The sequence below is a fragment of the Nyctibius grandis genome (genome assembly GCF_013368605.1).
Source record: "Nyctibius grandis isolate bNycGra1 chromosome W unlocalized genomic scaffold, bNycGra1.pri SUPER_W_unloc_1, whole genome shotgun sequence".
Classification (NCBI taxonomy): domain Eukaryota; kingdom Metazoa; phylum Chordata; class Aves; order Nyctibiiformes; family Nyctibiidae; genus Nyctibius; species Nyctibius grandis.
In genome coordinates this window covers 4,460,167-4,468,740 of record NW_027167472.1, presented here as the reverse complement: position 1 = coordinate 4,468,740, position 8,574 = coordinate 4,460,167, and positions in this window count along the sequence as shown.

Genomic DNA, 8,574 nt, shown 5'->3' with positions numbered 1-8,574 from the left:
TTGCAGCATACTGGACTTCGCCGCCGAATCCGGTAAGAGCTATGGCTAGATACTCTGACATCGCCACTGATTGCGTCGGGAGTTGTTTGCGAAAAGGTAGATATATCCTGGTAGGTTCGATGCCTAGGTGTCTTAGGGCGAGTTTTCTGCCTTTCATGATAAGATTACCAAGGCATTCGACTCCTGGAGAGAATGCACGTGATGGTTTTCCCAAAACTATCCACAGTATTGGTTGAGCTTTTTCAGGGGGCCCCTGGGCTAGTGCTCCTACTCCTCCCCCCTCTGTGAAATGCACATACAGATCGAGTGGTGCATCCGGGTTCCACCTGGCGAGTGTGCTTGACGATACTTGACGCTCAATAAAGTCAAGGGAGTTCATTGCTTCCGCTGTCAGAGTTTTCTGTTCCCATGGGTTCTTTCCTTTCAGAAGATCGTACAGGGGGGCCATGATTTCGGGAGGGATCAGGACAATGTGGCGAAACCATTGCAAGGATCCCACTAACTGTTGCATATCGTGGAGTGTTCTGATGTCTCGGCGGATTTTTATTTGCGGGGGGGTTATGTAGGAGCTCGTGACCCCTACTCCCAGGAAGGTTATACACGGTCCCTTTTTAACCTTCGCACTCGCGATTTCGAATCCGTTTGACTTTAGAGTTTCTGAAACTGTTGATATCAGCTGGTCCACCTGGTTTCCTGATGGTGCGGTGATTAAGATGTCATCCATGTATTGAATGATAGTCGCGGTTGGATTGTCACACCGAACCGGTGCCAGCGCCCGATCCACTGTAATCTGGCAGATAGTGGGTGAGTTGATCATTCCTTGAGGTAACACTTTCCACTGGAAGCGCAAGTTGGGGCGTTGGTTGTTTGGGAATATGACAGTGTCCTGGTTTGGCCCAAACCAGGCCATTTAGTCTTAGAGAAACCAAGGTCACTGCTAAATTCCTCACTGCTTATGAGTGAAGAGCCAAAGGGGGGTCACAGCTGCAGGGGGGAACAGACAGGGCAGGTGACCCAAGATTGACCAACGAGGTATTCCATCCCATACATGTCATTCTCACTTTCCTATTTATCACTAACCCACTGCCTCCTGGAGGTGGGGCCCAGGAGGGAGGGGCCCTCTTGTCTCCCACTGATTGGTACCAGCTTTGCCAGTTTCCAGTTAAAAGCCTGCAGGTGTGATGGCAGGGGGAGCTATTGAATTTTGCCCTCTGCCTGTGCTGGGGGGAGCTACTGCATTTTCCCCTCTGCTTGTGCTGGGGGGAGCAACTCTGTCTGAGGAGGATTTCCAAGCTCTCAGTCTTGGTTTTGTATATATTTGTATATATTTGTATATATTTGATTATTCCAATATTATTATTACACTCTTTTTCATTATTATAGTTTATTAAAACTGTTTTAACTTTCCAACCCGTAAGTCTCTCTCCCTTTTCCCTTTCCCTTTCCCTTAGGGTGGGGGGGGGAGAGGGTTAACAGAGAGCATCTGCCACCTGGTTAATAGCTGGCCCAGCTTTAAACAGTGACAGATTTATTGGTGCCCAACGTGGGGCTCGAGAGAAGCTCCAACAGGTTGCTCTGATAAGTTGAATCCTGGCTCTGGTGGGAGGAGACCCGGAGAGCTCAGCTGAGAGAATATCAGATTTCTTCCTTTGAGATTTACAAGGGGTTGGAAAGTTAAAACAGATAGTGAAGATGGTGATGTCATTTTTGAATGCTGTGTTATCTCGTCTTTTTATGGAGTTTCTTTCACAGTTGAGTATTGCAATGATGCCTTACCTGCCGTGGGCACTGTGTTATTGCTTGCTTCTTATGAATGTTTACATGCAGTTTAGCAGTGGGTGCTGGTCGAAATGTGTTGTTTTGGTATGGGGTTTGATACTGATTTATGCTGTGATAAACTGGGCAGTTAATATTCCGATCTCTTATCTCTATGACACGATGATGGGCAGCTTTAATCACGAATCAGTAGCAGCAACTTCATCTGCACGCTCCAGGCGTCCTTTAGCTGATTCTGTTAATGATTACACTTCCAGTTTTACTTTGGGAAATAGCACCTTCTCCTTTTCTGCCAAGCTGATTCCACTAGATTTTGCGAAATTAGGATGGTGCTGTCTAGGTGGCATGTTTTTATTTTTGGTTGTCCTGAATGTGTTTCTGATGTGGGATAAGATTAAATATCGGTGCAGGGACAGTTGTAGGTGTTATGCAGCCACCTCAGATCCTACAGTGTGTACTGCCGCTACAGCCTCAGATCCTACAGTGTGTACTGCCGCTACAGCCACGAAACCCACTGAAACCTCGGCAGCCTGTACCACAGCTGCTGCACCCCCCAAGATGGCCACTACAGCTACTCAGACTCTCAGCACTCCCACGACAGCCACTGCATCTACTCGGACCCCAGCATCTATCGAATCTGTACCAATTGCTCCTGTAACCAGGAAGAAATACCAAAAGAAATCAGCTCGTGAAGAGAAGGATGATGACTTAGAGCCTTCTAAGGCAGAGCCATCATATGACCCAGGTGAGGGCCCTTCTCAGGCAGAGTTAGGGCCTGACACAGAGGGGGGTTTCCTCGATCCTCCTTTTAAAGCAGACCCATCACAGAAGAAAGGTCCTTCTAAAGCAGAACTATCACAAGAGGACTCGGACGTAGAGATAACCTACCACTCCTTATCCCTGAAGGACCTGAGAAATATAAGGAAAGACTTCAGCCGTTATGACGGTGAACCTATTATTACCTGGTTGCTCCGATGCTGGGATAATGGGGCAGACAGCATGCAATTAGATGGCAGGGAAGCCAGACAGTTGGGATCCCTGTCCAGAGATGGTGGTATTGATAAGGCGCTCGCAAGAAAGTCAAACACTATCAGTCTCTGGAGGCGACTCTTGTCAGCTGTAAAGAGCAGGTATCCCTATAAAGATGATGTTATGAGTCACCTAAGCAAATGGACCACTATAGAAAAAGGTATTAACTACCTTAGAGAACTGGCTGTGCAAGAGATCATTTATAGACACCCACGGGACATTGTAGATCCTGTAGATCCTGATGAAGTGGAATGCAACCGATCCATGTTCCGGAAGGTTGTGAAGAATGCTCCACCGACATATACCCATACATTGTCAATATTAGTATGGGGAGAAGATGATATGGCACGATCTAGTGTGGGCGAAATGGCTAACTGTATGCGACAGTATGAAGATAGTATTTCTTCCCCACTGCGGGCACGCATCTCGGCTGTGGAAAAACTGACTAAGGAGAACAAGGACTCATTTAAACAACTGTCAGACAAACTGTCCATGATCGAGAATAAACTTGACTCTCTACCTACACAGGCCCGCGTTGCAGCTGTTAAGAGAAAACGTTCTCCTACAGGACCAGCTCAAAGGAAACAGAACACATCACGAGGTATCCTGTGGTTTGCCCTGCGTGGTTATGGGGAGGACATGAGCAGATGGCATGGACAACCTACCAGTACCCTACAGGCACGAGTACGTGAGTTGCAAGCTAAAAGAAATACCAGAGAGAATTTTCCTAGGAGGATGGCTGTTGAGAGGGCATGGAGTAAATGCATGCAGACCAATATGATCGTTAAGCAGATCTCGTTTATTCGCATATCTGAGGGTACATTTATACTATTCTATTTTTGTACACACTCTGTGTGTACATGTCATTTCTATTATGATTGGTTAGTATGCTTTGTTCACACGCCTCTATATTAGTTCTGATTGGCTTATGCTAAAAAGTTATATCTTGAAGGTGCAGCATTCTTTCTTATTTTTCAACTTCCCTATATCTTATTTTTCTCATAGCCAAGGTCCTCAACTTCCCCCATAGCTTGTTGGTCTCATAGCCAAGGCCCTTGTTCTGTATTATGATTGGCTAGTTCATCACCACCCCATTACCACCCCCTGGACATGCCTGGACATAGCTCGTTCAGTACTTGACCGTTGTCCCGTGGGAACCCCACAGATGGCTGCTCCAGTTACCAGTGAGCAGGACCCCAGTCAGGGGAGATGGGCCTTAAATCACTTTTTCCCAAGTGTGAATAGGAGAAATGAAGGTCCAGTCCCTGTGAGCAGCACGAATCCATTTCTTAATTAGGGGGGCCCTGCCTCCAGCCAGGTGGAGGAGAGGGACAACCGAGTTTATTGGACTGTGTGGATTCGATGGCCTGGCACATTAAAACCACAAAGGTATCGAGCCCTGGTAGACACTGGTGCACAGTGCACCCTAATGCCATCGGATCATAAAGGGGCAGAATCTATCAGCATTTCAGGAGTAACAGGAGGATCTCAAGTGTTATCTGTATTGGAGGCCGAAGTGAGCCTAACTAAAAATGAATGGAAAAAGCACCCCATTGTGACTGGCCCAGATGCTCCGTGCATCCTTGGCATAGACTACCTCAAGAGCGGGTATTTCAAGGACCCAAAAGGGTATAGATGGGCCTTTGGTATAGCAGCTGTAGAGACTGAGGACATTAAACAGCTGTCTACCTTGCCTGGCCTCTCAGAAGATCCTTCTGTTGTGGGGTTGCTGAAGGTTGAAGAACAACAGGTACCAATTGCTACTACCACGGTGCACCGACGACAATATCGCACCAATCGAGACTCCCTGATCCCCATTCATAAACTGATTAGACAATTAGAAAATCAAGGAGTGATTACCAAGACTCGCTCACCCTTTAATAGTCCCATATGGCCAGTGCGAAAGTCTGATGGAGAATGGAGATTAACTGTGGACTATCGTGGCCTAAATGAAGTTACGCCACCGCTGAGTGCTGCTGTGCCAGACATGCTAGAACTTCAATACGAACTGGAGTCAAAGGCAGCCAAGTGGTACGCCACTATAGACATTGCTAATGCATTTTTCTCTATTCCTTTGGCACCAAAGTGCAGGCCACAGTTTGCTTTTACCTGGAGAGGTATCCAGTATACCTGGAATCAACTGCCCCAGGGGTGGAAACACAGTCCTACTATTTGCCATGGACTGGTCCAGACTGCACTAGAAAAGGGTGGAGCTCCAGAACATTTGCAATACATTGATGACATCATTGTGTGGGGTGATACAGCAGCAGAAGTTTTTGACAAAGGGGAGAAAATAATCCAAATTCTTCTGAAAGCTGGTTTTGCCATAAAAAGAGGCAAGGTCAAGGGACCTGCCCGGGAGATCCAGTTTTTAGGGATTAAATGGCAAGATGGGCATCGCCAGATCCCGATAGAGGTGATCAACAAAATAACAGCTATGTCCGCACCAACTAACAAAAAGGAAACACAAGCCTTCTTAGGCGTTGTGGGTTTCTGGAGAATGCATATTCCAGATTACAGCCAGATTGTACGCCCTCTTTATCAGCTGACCAGAAAGAAAAATGATTTTCAGTGGGGCCCTGAACAACGACAGGCTTTTGAACAGATTAAACAAGAGATTGTGCATGCAGTAGCCCTTGGACCAGTCCGTATGGGACAAGATGTTAAAAATGTGCTCTACACCGCAGCTGGGGACAATGGTCCTACCTGGAGCCTCTGGCAGAAAGTACCAGGGGAGACTCGAGGTCGACCCCTAGGATTTTGGAGTCGAGGATACAAAGGCTCTGAGGCCAATTACACCCCAACTGAAAAAGAGATACTGGCAGCATATGAAGGAGTTAGAGCTGCCTCAGAGGTAATTGGTACTGAAGCACAACTTCTCCTAGCACCTCGATTACCAGTACTAGGCTGGATGTTCAAGGGTAAGGTTCCTACTACTCATCATGCAACTGATGCGACGTGGAGTAAATGGATTGCATTAATTACACAGAGGGCTCGAATAGGAAACTCTAATCGCCCAGGAATCTTAGAAGTGATCATGGACTGGCCAGAAGGCAAAGACTTCGGAATGCCACCAGAAAAGGAGGTGACACGTGCTGAAGAAGCCCCACCATATAATGATCTACCAGAGGATGAGAAGCAGTATGCCCTGTTCACCGATGGATCCTGCCGTCTTGTAGGAAAGCATCGGAAGTGGAAAGCTGCTGTATGGAGTCCTATACGACGAGTCACAGAAGGACAAGGTGAATCAAGTCAATTTGCAGAGGTAAAAGCCATCCAGCTGGCTTTAGACATTGCTGAACGAGAAAAGTGGCCAAGGCTGTATCTTTATACTGACTCATGGATGGTGGCAAATGCCTTGTGGGGGTGGTTAAAGCAGTGGAAGCGAAGCAACTGGCAGCGCAAAGGTAAACCTATTTGGGCTGCTAAATTGTGGCAAGATATTGCTGCTCGGCTAGAGAAACTAGTCGTGAAGGCACGTCATGTAGATGCTCACGTACCTAAAAGTCGGGCAACTGAGGAACATCGAAACAACCAACAAGCGGATCAAGCTGCTAAAGTGTTCCAAATAGATTTGGACTGGGAACACAAAGGTGAACTATTTTTAGCTCGGTGGGCTCATGACACTTCAGGTCATCAAGGGAGAGATGCAACATACAGAGGGGCTCGTGACCGAGGGGTGGACTTAACCATGGACTCTATTGCACAGGTTATCCGTGATTGTGAAACATGCGCCGCAATTAAGCAAGCCAAACGGTTAAAACCTTTGTGGTATGGGGGGCGGTGGTTGAAATATAAATATGGGGAGGCCTGGCAAATTGACTATATCACACTCCCTCAAACCCGCCAGGGTAAACGCTATGTGCTTACCATGGTGGAGGCGACCACCGGATGGTTGGAAACATACTCTGTGCCCCATGCCACTGCCCGGAACACTATTCTGGGCCTCGAAAAGCAAATCTTGTGGCGACACAGCATGCCAGAGAGAATTGAGTCGGACAACGGGACTCATTTCAAAAACAGTCTCATAGACAACTGGGCCAAAGAGCATGGCATTGAATGGGTATATCACATCCCCTATCATGCACCAGCCTCTGGGAAAATTGAACGGTATAATGGGCTGTTAAAAACTACCCTGAAAGCAATGGGGGGTGGAACCTTTAAAAACTGGGATAAGCATCTGGCACAAGCTACCTGGTTAGTTAACACCAGGGGATCTATCAATCGAGCTGGCCCTGCTCAGTCAGACATTCTACATACAGTAGAAGGGGATAAAGTCCCGGTGGTGCATGAAAGGAATCTATTGGGAAAAACTGTCTGGATTCTTCCTGTAACGGGCAAAGGTAAACCCATTCGTGGGATTGCTTTTGCTCAAGGACCTGGATGTACTTGGTGGGTGATGTTGCAAGATGGTGAAGTCCGATGTGTCCCTGAAGGTGATCTGATTCTGGGTGAGAATACTTAATTCTGAACTCTATGTTGTTGCTGCATAAGTGTCTTTCAGGTTAAGACAGTGGTGATGAGACCGGAACTAGCTTCATCAAGTGGCGTCCAGTAACCTCCTCGAGTCTGACATCTTTAACCTGCAACCCGTGGGCACGAACCATGACAAAAGAGAGACTGCTAGCCAGAGAGACTGCTGAAAGACTGCTAGCCAGATGGAAACCCACAATCCTGAACCAAATGAACTTAATGAACTTTTTGTATAGAGATGAATCATAAACTAGTGATATGCGTATATATATTTGAAAATGAAAAGGTAGTGGTGATCTGAGTATGATGTGAATGGTATGGAATAAGGGGTGGAATGTCCTGGTTTGGCCCAAACCAGGCCAATTAGTCTTAGAGAAACCAAGGTCACTGCTAAATTCCTCACTGCTTATGAGTGAAGAGCCAAAGGGGGGTCGCAGCTGCAGGGGGGAACAGACAGGGCAGGTGACCCAAGATTAACCAACGAGGTATTCCATCCCATACATGTCATTCTCACTTTCCTATTTATCACTAACCCACTGCCTCCTGGAGGTGGGGCCCAGGAGGGAGGGGCCCTCCTGTCTCCCACTGATTGGTACCAGCTTTGCCAGTTTCCAGTTAAAAGCCTACAGGTGTGATGGCAGGGGGAGCTATTGCATTTTGCCCTCTGCCCGTGCTGGGGGGAGCTACTGCATTTTCCCCTCTGCTTGTGCTGGGGGGAGCAACTCTGTCTGAGGAGGATTTCCAAGCTCTCAGTCTTGGTTTTGTATATATTTGTATATATTTGTATATATTTGATTATTCCAATATTGTTATTACACTCTTTTTCATTATTATAGTTTATTAAAACTGTTTTAACTTTCCAACCCGTAAGTCTCTCTCCCTTTTCCCTTTCCCTTAGGGTGGGGGGGGGAGAGGGTTAACAGAGAGCATCTGCCACCTGGTTAATAGCTGGCCCAGCTTTAAACCGTGACAGACAGAAAAAGCAAACCGCTCCCTGTCCTCCTCATGCAGTGGTATTGAAAAGAAACAGTCCTTAATATCAAGGACGGCACACGGTTGTCCTTTTGGTAGCATGGAGCTCATGGGCAGTAGTGTTTGAACGGGACCCATTGGTTGGATCCTTTTGTTTACTTCACGCAAGTCATGGAGAAGGCGGAATCCCTCGCCGGTTCGTTTGGGTGTTACAAAAACGGGGGTGTTCCATGGGCTGGTGGAAGGCTCTATATGACCTCGTTGTAGTTCGCGGTCGACTAGTTTAAGGAGAGCGTCCATTCGAGGCTGTGACAGGGGCCACTG